This window comes from Emydura macquarii, unplaced genomic scaffold, assembly GCF_026122565.2.
Source record: "Emydura macquarii macquarii isolate MOO-44397 ecotype Brisbane River unplaced genomic scaffold, CSIRO-AGI_Emac_v2 contig_1263, whole genome shotgun sequence".
Lineage (NCBI taxonomy): Eukaryota > Metazoa > Chordata > Testudines > Chelidae > Emydura > Emydura macquarii.
The window spans coordinates 465,300-482,195 of NW_027131400.1; the positions used below are offsets into that span (position 1 = coordinate 465,300).

Genomic DNA, 16,896 nt, shown 5'->3' on the forward strand with positions numbered 1-16,896 from the left:
AACTGTGCACACAAGGTATGCAGATGCTTGTTCAGGAATCGGGCTGAAGCGGCAATATTTCATCCATAACACTGACACAATAATCTTCTCTTTGTTATATTTATATAATTAGATTGTAAACTATCTGGGGCAGTCTGATGGGTTTGCTCTACTCACCACTGGATGGCGCCATGGGATTAGCTTGCTCAGGCCCAGGGCTCAAGCATAATTTTTTCGGGCCCAGTACAAACTTGTAACATGCCCCCCTCCCACACATATACCACAATCCCTCATCCCATATGTACAATCTCATGAGGCATGAAAATTTTTTTCCTCATGCTAATGGGGGTTGCAGCCTGGGCCAGGCCCCCCAGGGCCTTCAGGCCCCAGTAAAGCGTATCCTTCCCCCCTCCATGTGGGGGCCCTGGTCAGGCCAATGCCCCTTCCAGCAGTTACACCCCGTCATTTTCTCCTCTGCAGTCCCTTTCTCTCACTCGCAGGAGCCGAAGCTGTCCTCTTTGTGACTTAGCCCTCCAGGTAAGTCACTATTGTGATTTCCCCCTTCTGGGGGAAAGCGTATCAAAGTTCCTGCTCTTCAACAGTCTCAGGGAGTCTTCTGCTTCACTGCCTCCTGGTACCTCTTCCGCAGTGGCTAGCAGGGGAACCAAGGCCTACCTCTACTCTGGGTTCTGGCTCAGGAACCCTCCATACAGCAGCCATGGTCCATTCCCTGCACTTTGCTGCCTTTACTTGAGCCACTTCACAGCCAAGTTTATCTCTAAGTATCTGCCTCCAGCCTAAAGCTCTCCTGTTTGCAGCCTAATTAGCTGATGTGGGCCACCTGGCCTAATTCAGCTTTTGCATGGCCAGTGTGGGGTGCAAATCCCATCACAGGCAGGGCCAGTTTTTTTGTTCTGTTTGTACAGCACCTAGCACAACAGGGTCCTCATCCATGACTGGGGCTCCTAGGCACTATCACAACAGAAATAATAAATAACCAACTGTGGAGAAATTTGTCCAAACAGAAGTTCTAACTTGATCAAGGGCAGAAGATGGAGAGGTGAGGCAGCATATGCACACGCTAGGAAGTCACAACATGAGGCTTGATCCTATTAAAAAATCTACCAAACCTCCGCATTGGATGCCTCCACAAACACAAACTAAAACTACTGAAGTGCTGATTCTGGTAGTTTGAAAAAGTGATAATTGACAAAGAGGAGACCTGAAGTCAGTGCTGGAAGAGAAACCAAAAGACAAATGATTTCTACTCGAATCAGTTTTTGTACGATTTAAATTTTAGGTTAAAGTGGATGGTGTCCCTTTAAAATAAAACAGAAAAAAACCAAATCTCCGATTTTTCCATTGTTGGCATCAATTATGCTGACTTTGATAGTGACAGAACAGAGTAAGGTACTGTAATGTACTCTTCACACAAAAACAACAACACACTGCAAGGACATCATTAACTCATCTTTGATAGGATGGCCTTATGTCAGCCTCCCCTGGGATTCTCTCACATCATGCTTGTCCTGAACAGAGAAAGTATGTGAAAACGGAGACTGTTAAGGACATCACAAAAATTGAGTGCAATATTGGAATGACAGGATATTTTACTTTACACCCAGTGCTGTATTTGAGAGCTTATATCCCCCCACAGCTAGAAAAATTTTCATGTGAATTTTGTGATAATGAAAGGCACTTGTCCCTTGGAGTCTGAAGCCGTCCGTTTAGCCACAGAACAGGTCCAATGTTGTCCTATCAATATGCTCCTACCCTGACTTGGAGAAATCATCTCTAAAGGTGCTCATTCAGTCTTTAGTCTTTCAGCTGAGACTCCCAGTTCGTGCCAAGCAGGGTGGTAGTTTATTATAGCGAAGGATAACAACTAATTAAAACTCCTATGAATATTCAGCTAATCAGATCACTCAATTATCTGAATACCCCCAATGCCTCTGCATGATCTACTGATTAGAGCCAGTGCTGTTAACATTTTAACAAGAGTCTCCCAAAATATTTTCCACCTCAGTCAGATGATATATCCCTGGGGAAAATATATTTCCCCCTCTTTTCAAAAGTCCCTCAATTCCCTACACTTTCCTCTCTCTCTGCCCTAAGTCTTACAATCCTTCCCCACTCATCCTTGGCTCAGCACCTCTTGACTCATCCCCTCCTCCAGCACTTCATGGAAACAATCTAGGCAGTTGCCCGACATGGCAGCTGTTCCTTATTGGAGCAGTAATGGTGGCAGGTGGGTCATCCTGCAGCTGCTTTTTATAGGATGGTTGCTCAGGTGCACAGTTGGTCACCTTGATTCTTGAAGTGGATGGGCCTCTCCCGCTGACCGCTGGACATCTTCCTTAGCTAATGGGAAAGGGTTGTGGGGAGGTTAAGTTGGTGGAAACAAGGCTTCCTTCACAGGACTGGCCCTTCAAACTCTGGACTTGGGCTGAACAGCCAGGTACGGCAAGAGAGAGAATGGGGCTCTAGCAGCAATCGGACTCACTCATTGGAACGGAAACTTGGTTCTGTTTTCCTCCTCCTGGTGTGATGCTGGAATAGCCAGAGTGGGGTGAGGAAAGTGCAGGAACTATACAATGCATCACTGGTAAGTTCCTAGGGATATTTACGAGGGATGCAGAAAGGGAGCTCCCCTGGAAGCAGCTGCTGAGGCAAAGGTGCAGGGTAAGGCAGCTGTCCAAACAAACAACAACCGGTCAGACCCAGCCTCAGACATGTCTGAACATTTTAAGAAGGAGAGCGAATTCAGCTTGCTTGATCGCACCTGAAAACCATTGCTTTGTCCTCTACCAGTCACTGAAATAATTCTTGTCTACCATCCTACCGTGATGTTTAAGGCTGTCCAATGGGTTTGGGGGAGAGATGCAGAGAAGATTCTTTGTGTGTGAGCACATGCACACGCGAGCAAGCATGGGGTGTTTTCATTTGTTCTCCAGCTTTTCCCTTTCTCCAGTTGCAGAAGTGGCTTCTTCCTTTAAACCCTAGCAATCCATTTGCATTAGTTCAGATGTTTTAGGCTTGTTTTCTTAGGATACAGATGACATATTTACTTTAAAAACAAACAAGTCCTATCCTTGTGGGGGAGGTGAGGAGGCATCAAAGACTGGCTCTTAATAAGGAGCTTGCATGAATCCTCACCAGATAATCAAGTCAGCAGTTAGATCATTGGTCCAGGAGTCAAGATGACCTGGGTTCTAAACCAGCTCTGCCATAGATCTGTTGTGGAATGCTGGGCAAGTCACTTCATTTCTCCATGCCTCACTTTGCCCATTTGAAGTAGGATAATACCTCCCTCCCCAGTTAGTATAGGGCACTGAGAGCTCTTTCGGAGTATTAGCAGCTCCTCTTTGTCTCTCTCCTTTCGGCCACAACTTAACTGCTGAAAAAAACAAAGCTCTTCTGTGAAAAGTGTCACCGGCAGATGCCCATGTTAATATGTAATCCAAATCAATTCATAAATAAAAGGGTTACTTAACTCTCCTCCTAGGAGGAAAGTTAAGACTGTGATTTATGACTGTAGCTTATGGTTAAAATATGGGAGTGAATTTAATGCTAGAGAAAGTGATGGACCAGTACAGCACTGGCTGGAGACTGACAAAATGCAGAGCTGTGAATGAGCATATGCCTAGAGTCCTTTTATTTCCCCCCTTAACTCCCAAATGTTCTTCTACTCACCAATATTTAGACTAGAGGAGGAAAGAGATACCCAATTCTCCCCCAAATGTAGAAAGCAAATTAAAATGGTAGGTCAAAAGCCAGAGAGTCTAACTGTAATTTCTCTGGATTTCCATACTAAAATAACTTGCCAGCCTAATTCAGGTTTGTTCTAACACTTCACACCCAAACCACATTTAGATATTTCACTATTAATTGTGTACATCAACTTATACAAACAGCTTGAAATAGCCAGCAGCAAATGTTGCAAAAAGAAACACAATAAAGCAGGCTAATCCCTCTCCATACACAGCTCCAACACTGCACTGCCATGTACAGCTAGGTCCCGCAATTTCCACTCATCCTGCTCAGTCATGTCCTCCAACATCTCCTTAATATATAAAACCCAGCTTGTGTGTGTAGTTATTTGCTCTTCTACACAACTATAAAGTAACTGACTGTTTTCCCTCTTTTTAGCGTCTCCTTTCTCCTGATTTTTTCCCTCTTTTCTTTCATGGTTGTTTCAGATTTTAGCCTTTTTCCAGTGTCTTTTCCCATAATTCCACCATCTAACTCTCCACCCTCCAGTTCACTGCCCTTCTCATTTTCCTCTATGTCTCTACTGCTAGTCTCCCTCTTTACTCCTTTCTTTCCAAACTTTTCCTCATTCCAACATTCTCGCTGTCTTTTTGCCTAAATCAGGATTTGAACTCAGAGTCTCAGTGATATTAAAGGCTAGTATAGATAGCCTTCTCCTCCCACGTACCATTAAAGGTGCGTCAGACAAAGGGATCTGTAAACTGTTGTGCCCAATCAAGCTTTTCAGAAAAGGAAACTAAAGAATAAAGTATTTTACAATGCTGGCATTTTTCAGACTGTCATCTATATGAGGAGCTTATAGCATTTCTCTTGGTATTCTGTGTTATAGGGATAAAAAAACACAGCTCTTCTTCAGCTTGAACATATGTAAATTCTTGGTCTCCAATATAATTATATCTGGACATACTCACACAAGTCAAGTCTAAATATTATTGGTGAGTATACTGGTGTGTATATGTACATAATTATGTAAGTGACAGCAAGACCAAGAACTCACCTATATTCGTTCAAGCTGCAGAACAGTGGTGTTTATTTACCCCATAAGCTAATATGTATACAAATAAACATACACCACTGCCAATGGGATTAATGTTCTAGTGCAGTCTGAATCTGCACTACAATGTTACTTTAATTTCTGCAATCTTTTCCAGACTAAAAAAAATGGGTGCATCTTCCTCAGATTTCCCCTTTTCCCCCAGTTATTTCACTTTAGTACCTATAAAACCTCAGGGTCTTGTTTCAGCAGGGTGATGTTTTTGTTTTCCTTTTTTAGATTTGGCGTATTATAAAACTGATCATTTTTAACACAGATTAGTGGTGTGCCTTTGTTGATAGGCATTCTTCTTTCTGGAAAATGGCCAGTGACTGATTCAAGCTACAGACTCGAATACTTACAGACCTATCTCAGTCTTGCCAGCAGCCTCAAAGCTCACAGAAAAAATATAGACCATGTACCCTTTTGGTTAAACAAAGAACATTGGATTTTTATCTGTGTGACTGTCACCTTTTACATAACACTGTTTTGTCAAGAGCCACTAATGAAAGAGCTTAGCAACAGATAAAGGACATGTTGCTTCAAGTGAATTTATAGATTCATCTTAGGCATTTAAAGGAGAGAATCATATTATGTGCTTTTCAAAGCTCTGTGAAATAGGATTACCCAGCACAGAAACAGACTGCTTAAAATATATATCATTTTATTACATATGTCTGAATAGCTTTAATTAATAATGATGTCTCAGGGGATTTTAGTTTCTCACAGAGCCACACAAGGAATAGTTTAAACATCTTCACTGTTTTCCTTCCATATTAATGCTGCCTGGGACTTTCAAAGGAGCCTAGGGAAGGATGGTTCAGTGGCTTGGGTGCTGGCCTGGGACTTGAGAGATCCAGGTTCATGTGCCTGGTTCACCACAGAATTCATGTGTGACCTCAGGAAATTGCTTAGTCTCTTTCTGCCTCATCTCTAAAGTGGGGCTAATAGTACTTCCTTACCTCTCAGGGAGGTTGTAAGGATAAATATATTAAAAAGACTATGAGATGCTCAGATACTATGGTAATGGGGACCATATCAGTGCCTAAGATTGACTTCGTTAGTTATGAGCTAGAATTTTGATTCCCAAGTCTCTTGGGCTCTTTTGAAAATTCTAGAACTCTAGAAATTTAAGAACGTAAGAAACCTCTTACAGAAATAAATAAAGAGCTGAACAAACTAACATATTAATAGCTTAAAACCCATGTTCTGAGATAGAGGAGAATCAATAGGAAGAATATGTGATTGAAATACCCCTGAAGTGGGGGGTAAAGATGATGGGGACAACTATGGGCCACATTCCCAACCTTCCAAAGAGCCCATGAAAACCCATTTGTACTAACCCAGGCTGTTGAGACTCAATGGTTGCATCTCAGGGAAGGATCAGAGTTTTGGATCAGGTACTCCCAGCAGTATATTTCCTTTTTTTATCCTCGCTGAAACCAACATTAAGAATGCAATGCTGTGAATTCACTTAGCTGCTTTTCTCTGAAAATGCTCCAGGTGATTGAAGCATGTGTATATATGTATTTATGCTAATGTATTCCCTCTAATTATCACTAAGGCTGGTCTGTCTTGGCAGAAATATTGGGGAAGTCATGGCTTTGTCACGGCACAAAATTCAAGGAAAGAGTAAAAGGAAAGAGTCGTGGCATACATTGTAATTAATGTTAAGTTTGTCATAGGAAGTTGTAAGAAAAATCAAATAAATATCCTTTGTTTGACAATAAAAGAAAATGTTCAAAATTCTATGATTTCATTGATAGTTTCAAGCCACTAGGAAAACCTTTACTGGACTTGCATACAGAGAGATTTATAAATGCATAGAAGAATCCTGCTCCTGTGTCTTCCTATGACGACAAAGACCTTACATGAAATCCTGGCCACACTGAAATCAATGGGAGTTTTGCCATTGACATCAATGGGGCAGGAATTTCACTACACTGTTATATATTGTGAAAAACCCTGAGTCATGTCTTTTGTCACACATGTGACTGCTATGAACAACAAGCCATCTTAATTATAACTATTAAACCATATATATTTCACGGATTACTGGGAAAAATTTCAAAAGCACCTAAGCTTCATTTTCAAATATGACTTAAGCACTAGAGACCTTAAGCCCCATTGACTTTCAATGAGACTTGGATAGGCTAAGGGCGTATCTATATAAGATATTAGTCTGCACCAAGGGTGTAAATTCTAGTGGGCACTACTGTGCCATGCACTAACTGCCTCATGTGGACCCTGCTAGCATGCAACAAGGGTTTCCTAGTGCATGTTAATATAATACTGTTTCAGGGGTAGATTAACATACACTAGGATACTTTTAGTGTGCACCAGCAGGGCCCACACGAGCCAGTTAGTGCATAATATCCTAGCATGTACTGGAATTTATACCTCTCTGGTGCAGACTAAGGGCTTGTCCACACTTACGTTTATGCCAGCAAAATGAAAAAGCCACCTCGCTGAGCAACGTAAATTTGGCCGGCATAAGCACAAGTGCAGCTGACATAATAAAACCACCTAAATGAGCAGCGGTAGCTATGTTGGTGGGAGAGCTCTCCTCAAGGAGGGGTTTTGAAACTCCCAGGCCTTATTTGGACTGGAGAAGAGATTGAGACTGACATAATACCAGCCAGGACTTTGCCCTTATTGTAGAAAGAAACACATGTTAGAGGGGAGCTTACAGTTGATCATAACCTAGTAACTCACATTAAATGATATTAACTTCTTTCTACACAAGGGGCAAACTTAGAGCTGCAACCTCTTTACCCAATCTAGATAAGGCCCCAGGGTATCGTCTCCAGGCCACACAAAGCCCAAGCCAAAGCCAACTCCAATCCTACCCTTGTGCGGTTCCCTCAGGAACACTGTTCACATTGGTTGCCTCCTTACACTTATACCCTACTTCTCCTAAGAGAGTAGCAGATTGCTCTTATCTGAAAGTGATACAAGTTAACCACCTCCTGCCTTTGTACCGCTCCTCCTTCCCAGACCACCAGGCACCACCAGGCCTGTCCCATATTGATTAGGGGACTTCTAGAGAAAGAAATCAGTCTTCCATTCAAGATGTTCTCATCCCAGTTCACTCTTCTGCTACCCTCTCTTGCATGGAGTGGAAAGGAATATGGAGTCTGAAAGGAACTGATACAAGAAGTTTATTTCATATATAAAGTATCAGATTTCTACAAGCAAAATAGACATTTAGGTGTATCCATTAAAAAAAAAAAAAAAAAAGCTAGATGTTAATGGATTGTAATTTTAAAAAATAGTTTCTCTCAGTTAAGTTCAGCTCAGATGCAGCAGCTGGTGACCGGCAAGCTTCAGCTGTTTTCCAGTCCTTTTTGGTTGAATCTCCCAAGGTTAGATTCAAAGTCAGAGGCTCAGCCAGGATAAGAAATCAGAATCATGTCTTTCATGCCATTGCTCAGACTCTACGTGCACACAGCCTCCTAAGTTTTAAATGATAGCAAATCCCTTGCTGCCAGTGATTTTAACAGCAGTTCAGTTTGATCTATCACTGACAGCTGAACCAATTCACAAATTAAAAATGAACGAGTCACAGATTTTTTTTTTTTTTTTTTTTAAAGAAAGGAAGTTAATGGACCTGATTCTCCTGTCACCTACACTGGGGTAAATCAACAGTCACTCCACTTAAATCGAGGGAATTATACTAATGTAAGAGAGAGTCACCCCAGTTTTTAACTCACTTTATATGGACACAGTTCTGAAAAAAAATTTCTTTCAATACTTTTTTACATACACCTTATTCCCTTTCTAGTACTATCCATTTCCTTTGCAGTGATGTCACTGTTTGCTGATAAGATACTGAATATTTTATCAAATAAGGCACATTTCACAGCAAGCAGGTGAATAGAACACTTCTTAAAAACAGAATTCACAGAATTAAAGGTTTTATACATTATTCCTTTTGTAACGTGAAGCTCATATTCCTGAAAGAAAAACTTGAAGTACAGTTTCACTTGCAGCATAAAGGGAACATTTCCACACCATAGCTCTCATATACTTGTGCCACATGCAGAGCTGCTATTGATGCACTATACGTTCAGGTTCTACAGCACAGTATTGAACAGATACATATTTTGTAGGCAATCCAGCATGGATTGGAAAGAAGAGTTTTGCCCTAAAGGCAAATGTAAAATTATCTTAATGCTGACCTTTAGTGTCATGAGGTAGGAATTTTCCTTTGCTGGTGCTGCTGGATTTAACACTACTAGGAATGCATCTTTGTTTTGTTACAATTTGTAAAAAAAAAAAAAAAAAATTCTCTTAAGTTTGCACCGTTAGTTGCTCCATAAATTCATGTCCACTTCACAGAGTATGCCATTAAAAATGGATTTCAAAGCAATTCTGTATTAGTTATGATCATGGCTGGATTAAGGCAAAGGCACTATAGCTTATACTTAGGGCTCCAGCTCTTGGAACCATGATTAAATCAGAATTTCAGGTTTCTCTCTCACTCACACACACCATAAATCTTTAGCCCTCATAATTGTGAAGAAAAGCTTGAAAATACGAACCAAGCACAACCGATGCAGTGATGTCTGCAGACAACCTAAAACAATTGCTCTGAGAGGAGTGAACTGCCCCATTCATCTCTACAGATTATCATCTCCAAGACCGCTGCCTGGGGGACCCCATAACACCACTCCAGCAAAAGACACTTAGGCTACATGTCTATATAGACGGTGGCAAAGTCGCCGCTGTCAGATCGACCTATCTGGATCGATTGAGCGGTCAGTGTAGACCCACTCAATCGACCAGGAAGTCGACGCTGGTAAACCACCCCCTCAAGTGGTGTAGTGCTGCGTCGACAGGAACTGTGTTCCCGTCAGTGCAGGGCAGTGCAGTGCAGACAGCATGCAGAAGAGAAGCACAGCAGTCGATGGGAGTTACGCAAGCTACTCTGCGTAGCTTGCGTAACTCCCATCGACTGCCGCCAAATTTCCAGGTAAGTGTAGACCAGGACTCTGGGTTACAGGAAGAGAAGAGTGCTCTCTGGCTGGTCCATTCACCCAAGCAAATATATCAGGGCTGCTGGGGTAAGCATGGGGGGAGGGGATACTACCACTCCTAAAGAAGAGGATGGGGTGCCATGCTGCTCTGTCTGCTTCTCTGGGATGCAGGTGACCAGATAGCAAGTGTGAAAAATCGGGACAGGGTGGGGGGTAAGAGATGCCTATATAAGAAAAAGTCTCAAATATCAGGACTGTCCTTATAAAAATCAGGCAGCTGGTCACTCTAGTGGGAGGGAAGGAGGTCTCCTGCCACTGACACTCCAAGTTGGTGGTGGCAGAGGGGATCTGAGGGAAGGATCCTGGAGACCCCCAGGCTGTGTTATATCCACTGCGCCTGACTGCCTTAATCTAGTATTGGTTTTTGCAACCTATGATATACAGAGAGTCACTCCTCACCTCGACTAAATCCTCTTTTCTTTCTGTTTTCTAAGTTAGAAAACATACTACTTTTTGCTAGAGAACCCTGACGAGATCTGTAGAGGGCCTGGATGGAGGCAGGGGAAGAGTCACAAATGGCTATGAAGTTACCTTTAAACGAGTCTTTCACATATCTGAATCTTCAGGTCAGGTTACAGCCTCATGTGACATCACTCTTTGACTCCTCCATCAATCTTGCCCCCAGTCCTCCAGCAAAGAAAAAGAAGCCGTAGGAATTTATGAAGGAATTGAAGGTTTTCTTTAAGTAGTAGATCATTAGGAGCAATGCATGGCGAAAATAAAGATTTCTCTAGTTCCCAGTTATCTTTAACAGATGCACTGATTTTTAAGAACTGCACAAATTCTTCCATTACATCAACCAGGAAAAAACTGGGGACCCAATTGAACATCAGGACAAGCGAGCCAGGAATTGATCTTGGGACCTCTCCCCAAAACCTGCCTCCAACTAGAGAACTATTATAATGATGTGAATTCTCAAAAAAATTCCTCTTCCTGATCCTAGCAAATACATCACCTCCTCAGGATAAAAGGTGAAACATTGTTAAAATCCTCACCTGTTGAATGATCTGCCAACAATAAACCCAAGGTGCTGTTTTCTCATTATCACAGATATATGCGAGTCCCACTGTTCTGCTCTCTACCTGTGAGTAGGCAGAATGCTGAAATATACAAAAAACTTATTCTCTGAAGCATTTGGCATAAGGGTTCTTGTACATTTCATTACCCTGCCTGCTCACAACAGAACAGAAGGACATCATGACTTGCTCAGACACACCCATAAACCAAATCACAACCAGCAGATCTAATATTTGGGCTGCCAAGCCTTGACATGACAACAGCATTTTAATACCAAGCTCTGCTGGAAACTTTGAGCAAAGATTTTTCCAAGACACTTCTGCTGTATTTATAGTCTGAGTACTAAGCACAGAAATGCCTATGAGTTTGGGCTTGATGTCATAATGACAGTCTAGCCTGAACCTAAGCATTACTGTGAAATAAATAGTCATTCCCATATGTTAATAATGCTGCCAGGCCCCTCTCTAAATCAGTTCATTAAGAATACCTCAAGCTAGCCATTACTGGAAAATAATTAAATTTCTGCCTTGGGGTCACACGTTTCTCTCTCACACGGACACAACAAGTAACTGCATACATCGTATGATTTATTTGGCATTTAGGCCTCTTTAATTTATCCTTATGCTGATCATTTTAAATATTTACGTACTATACCTACCAAGACCCTGTCACTCACTAACGGCAAAGTGTGCACAGCTATTATATAGCAATTCACGGCTGACCTGCCTTTAGGTCATTTCAGTAAAGCTTGAAAGGATCCCTGAAAGGAGAACATGTCAAAAGCCATCCTCATTAGCTATTTTCTCCACCACCTGCCTGTCCTGAATGCCTTGAAGGCCTCTTTTTAGACTGTACTTTGTGTGTCCCATGACACATCAAAATGATGATGCGATGCGTGTGCGGGAAAAACACCACTATATTAAAACCAAAATTCATAATAACCATTAGTAACAAATGACATTTTTATTCCCAGGCAAAAATTTGATTGGGCTAGATTTAAGGTAGCCCAGAAATACCAATCACATTTCTGAAAAATGCCTTTAAAAAACCACAGTGCAATTTGAAAGGAAAACATAAAATGTAGAAAGCCTGAAAATCTAAAGTTACAATTCCAAAGATAGAAAAAGACTTCCTCTTCCATCATAAGGGACAGTCATGCAATAAAATGCGAATGGGGGAGGTTTCTTCCCACCTCCAGTCTCTATAGCATGAGATTTAATATCCCCCACGTATTTTTATTTTAGTGTAACTGTGGGCATTATCATCATTCATATCAAAGGTCTCATCTGTTTTATAATCCAAGTAAATGTTATGAATCAAAAACTTGTGGCAGTGTTTTACACAGGCTAATTACAAGCTGCATTAAAGACACTATTATCTATGTTGCCTTTCATTTTCATTGAATTCTGTAGTTTCCAAAGCCAGAAGGGACCATTGTGATCACCTAGTCTGATCTCCTGCCTAATACAGGACACAGAACTTCTCCAAAATAATTCCTAACACATATTTTTAGAAACACATCTGATCTTGATTTAAAAATTCCCAGTGATGGAGAATCCACTATGACCCTTGGTAAACTGTTGCAGTGGTTAACTACCCTCCCTGTTAAAGGTGTGTACCTTATTTCCAGTCTGATTTTGTCTAGCTTCAACTTCTAACCTTTGAATCATGTTATATATTTCTCTGCTAGACTGAAGAGCACATTATTAAATATTTGTTCCCCATGTAGGTACTTATAGAATGTAATCAAGTCATCCCTTAATGTTCTCTTTGTTCTTGAGTCTATCACCATAGGGCAGATTTTCTAAACCTTTAATCATTCTTGTGGCTCTTCTCTGAACCCTCTCAATTTTTTCTTGTATTACAAGAGAGAAGCTGTTGATTGATCCTGTCTAAACTATTTATTATTTCATATACACTACCTCTATAATAGCACTTTTCATTCAACTCCTCTCTAAACTCTAGAGTCCCAGTTTCTCCCCATAGGGAAATCTTTTTCTGCCTATCACTTTTTCTGCTCTTCCCTTCAATTTCTGTTCCTTTCTGTTCAAATTCTTTTCAAGATGGAGGTGGTCAACATTAAACCATTTATTAAACAGGAGGAGATATATAGAACGTTACTGTATATCTAGTATATCAAAAATCTTTCATGATGCAGCCTAACAGAGGCTTATATTAAGCAGTTCACAACAATGCTTAGGGTCTTTTTACCAAGCGGTTACAGTTAAGTCAGAGCTTACAAGTATACTCCAACTGTTCCTTTCAATATGAACTATCTAATACTGATGTACATTGAATTCCATCAGCCATTGTGTTGCCCAGTTACCTAGCTTCGTCTTCAAAAATAGGTAGAGATAACACATAAGAACATAAGTATACCATCCTGGATGAGTCCAATGGTCCATCTAAACCAGTATCCTATCTTCTAACAGTGGCCAGTGCCAGGTGCTTCAGAGGAAATGACCAGAACAGGACAATTTCGAGTGACCCATCCCTAGCTTCTAGCAGTCAGAGGTTTAGGGACACATCAGAGCATGGTGTTGCATTGCCATTGATGGACATACCCTCCATGAACCTATCTAATTCTTTTTGAACCCAGTTATGCTTCTGGCTTTCACATCATCACCTTGCAAAAAAGTTCCACAGGCTAACAGTGTGTTGTGTGAACAAGTACTTCCTTATGTTTGTTTTAAACCTGCTTCCTATTAATTTCATTTTTCATTTTCATTTCACAGATATTCTTGTGTTATGTGACAGGGTAAATAATACTTCCCTAGTCACTTTCTCCACACGTTCATTATTTTATAGACCTCTACCAAATCCCCCCTTGTCTTCTCTCCTCCAAGCTCAACAATCCCTGTCTTTTTAATCTTTCCTCATATGGAAGCTGTTCCATACTCCTAAATCATTTTTGTTGCCCTTCTCCATACTTTTTCCAATTCAAATATATATTTTTGAGATGGGGCAACCAGAATTGCATGCAGTATTCAAGGTGTGGTTTTCTGTCTTATCTATCTCTTTCCTAGGATGCTAACATTCTGTTAGCTTCCACTGCTTCGATTGTTGCTGCACATTGAGTAGATGTTTTCAGAGAAAATCCACAATGACTTCAAGATCTCTTTCTTGAGTGGTAACAGCTAATTTAGACCCAATCATTCTGAATGTATAGGTGGGATTATTTTCTCTAATGTGCATTCCTTTGCATTTATCAACAATGAGTTTCATTTGTCATTTTGTTGCATAGTCATCCAGGTTTGTGATATCCCTTTGTAACTCTTCACTGTCAACTTTGGACTTAACTATCTTGTGTAATTTAGTATCATCTGAAAACTTTGCCACTTCACTGTTTACCTCCTTTTCCAGATCATTTATGAATATGTTGAACAGCATAGGTCCCAGTACAGATGCTTGGGGACCCACACTATTTTTACCTCTTTCCATTGTGAAAATTGATAATTTATTCCTACCCTTTGTTTCCTACCTTTCAACCAGTTACTGATTCATAAAAGGACCTTCTCTCTAATCTCATAACTGCTTACTTTACTTAAGAGCCTCCCCCGTTATAGAATTAGTTGATCCACTAGTAGTATAGATCCCCAGGGCACTGCATTTAACCTCTTTCCAAGATGCTCTCCATCTGAACACTTAAAACTCCAGAGGTATTTAGATCCAGGGTTTTGGTTTATACTATCATAAAGAGAGGGACCACTTGGGACACATTTGTGGTACCTTTAGTCTCAATGAATTGTGCCTAATATCACAAGCAGTGCCAGTGAAGTCAATGGAGCTACTTTTTGAGTAATGCACAAAATATTGTGAGTGAGAGTATCTCAATCTGGCCCAGAACTGGGATCTGGATCCAATCTGGAATTTTTACCACTTCCTCACATTTGGAGGGGGTTGACTCCAGAGTTTTGATTCAGAAGCATTTCTCAAATAAAGCACTGTATGACACAATTTAGTTTACACTGCCTTTTTGCTGCCGCCCTCATTAATCAATCTCCTTGGAAAATAAACCTATATTTGGGTGGAATGATTCCCTAGGCAGGATGCAAAGAGAGGGTGGGAAGTGGTCATTTGCCAGTGTTTCAAAAAACTACCCACTATTTGGTTTGCAGTGGCAAAGTTCCCTAGAAAGAAGAAGAGGAGCTAGAAAAGCACAATATTGCTCAACTATAACATTAGTAGGCAAACTGGATTGTGCGTAGTAAATTGAGATAACTCAAAACTGAGCGCCCCACTCCAGGGATTACTAACATAGAGCAAATAAAAAAGAGCTGAAGAGTCAGCTGAAATATGGAATTTTTGGAAGCGGGTGAGGTTTTTAGGTGGAAACACATCACTGAGCTGAGGGTTTAAATAGTCCTGTAGTGCAGGAAGTAAGGCCATATCTACACTTACACGCTTACAGCAGTACAGCTGTACCAATACAGCTGCGCCACTGTAAAAGCACTTGTGTAGCTATAGTTTGCTGGCGGGAGAGAGCTCTCCCATCGACATAATAAAACCAGCTCATTGAGCGGAGGTACGTGTTTTCCTACTGGAAAGCATGATCTTCACAGTATTTCAGGTGAGTTTTTGGCTTTTTTATTTTATGTTTGGAAAACTAAGCAAGCCCCTTCTTCCTGGGAAATTCTTCATTTTGATAACTGTGCAAGTGAAGCTAAGGAATTGCTTTAAAAATGAAAATTATTTTAAAAATAAATCACAGTATATGCCCAGGGAAGCAACCCAAAAGTTCACAAGCTGAGGAGTGCTTACAACAAAGTATGAGGAGTAGATTTAATATGAAGTCATAGTTTTTAATCTAAATAAGTATTTGATTCTCCAGCTGGTGGTAGCTCTACTGCTGGGAGTCTGATGTCAGAGTGGGTAAGGAAGTTCCCATGGTACATTAGTTAAACAGTAGGAACTGACAGAGAGTGTTATTACATGTAAGATACATTAACAAAGATTGCTACTTTTAAAAAAAAATACAAAAAGAAAAAAACACTCCTAAATAGGCATAATTCACTCACACACAAACACACTCCTATCCCCTTCTGCGGCCTTGTTAATGTTGCAGTAGAGAAATCCTGCTTTGATGGGCTCCATCAGATGGATCAGAACAGGGCTCTGTGGACTTCACATGCTAAACCAATCCAACCATTTGGTGTTCACTCGGAAAACTGGGAAATCCCCAAATAGGAGGGTAAGAAAAGAGTTAGGTTTAAAAGTCTTTTTAGTACCGTGCAGCTAGCCATAATTATCAATACTCATGTTAACAAAAATGATATGCCTTTTAAAAGTTTGCCCATTATATAGAAGGATAAAAAAAAACTTTTATCTCCATGGAAGATGAGAATTTGCAATGGAAAGACAATCTAAGAAGCAGTTTATTGCCTACAACAACATAATATGGCTGTTTGCAAACAGATACATTCCTGTCTGAATGGCTGGGTAGTTCTGGAAGCATGTGACATTGCTGAAGGCTGAGTAAGTAATTTATTTTATCATTAATATTGTCACAAATTTGTAGCCAAAGTTCTGATTCGAACCAGTAGATGATAGTGGTTCACATAAACACTAGACAGTTCACTACATAATTCTCTATTCCCCTTGCTGCTACTGAAGTGATCTGTGTTGAAATAAGGTTTCTCTGTCACATTCCAGCTTTTATTTCTGGCTAAGCCTACCGTGAAGTCATAGGGCTCTGTTTGTGCCCTAAGAAGTTGTTATGGAAATGACTATGATGTTGCAGAGTAAGTCTTATGACTTCACTGCAACATCAAGTACAAATAGAAAATAGTCTGTGTGGTGGTGGTGGGGACTTCAAACTAGGCAGAAATAACTAGCAAGAAAATATGACAAAGCCAGTTCTGGTAAAACTATGAGGAAATGTTTTTTACTTCTTAATAGAATATTTTACAATCCCCTCCTCCCACTCAACTATAAAAGTTCCACTTTAAATATTAAATGCTACTGTAGCTGTTCCAATTGTCCTTGTATGCGTGAACAGAATGACAGCATGTTATATCCTTAGGGCCATATACTGCTGTCTATCCACAACAGAACCCC

General features: G+C 40.6%; 1 protein-coding gene across 4 annotated transcripts in view; it reads right to left on the reverse strand.

Moving 5' to 3' along the window:
- The window catches only part of VWC2 (von Willebrand factor C domain containing 2), an 87,411-nt gene that overhangs the window by 48,509 nt on the left and 22,006 nt on the right, over positions 1 to 16,896 (reverse strand). The window lies entirely within an intron of this gene.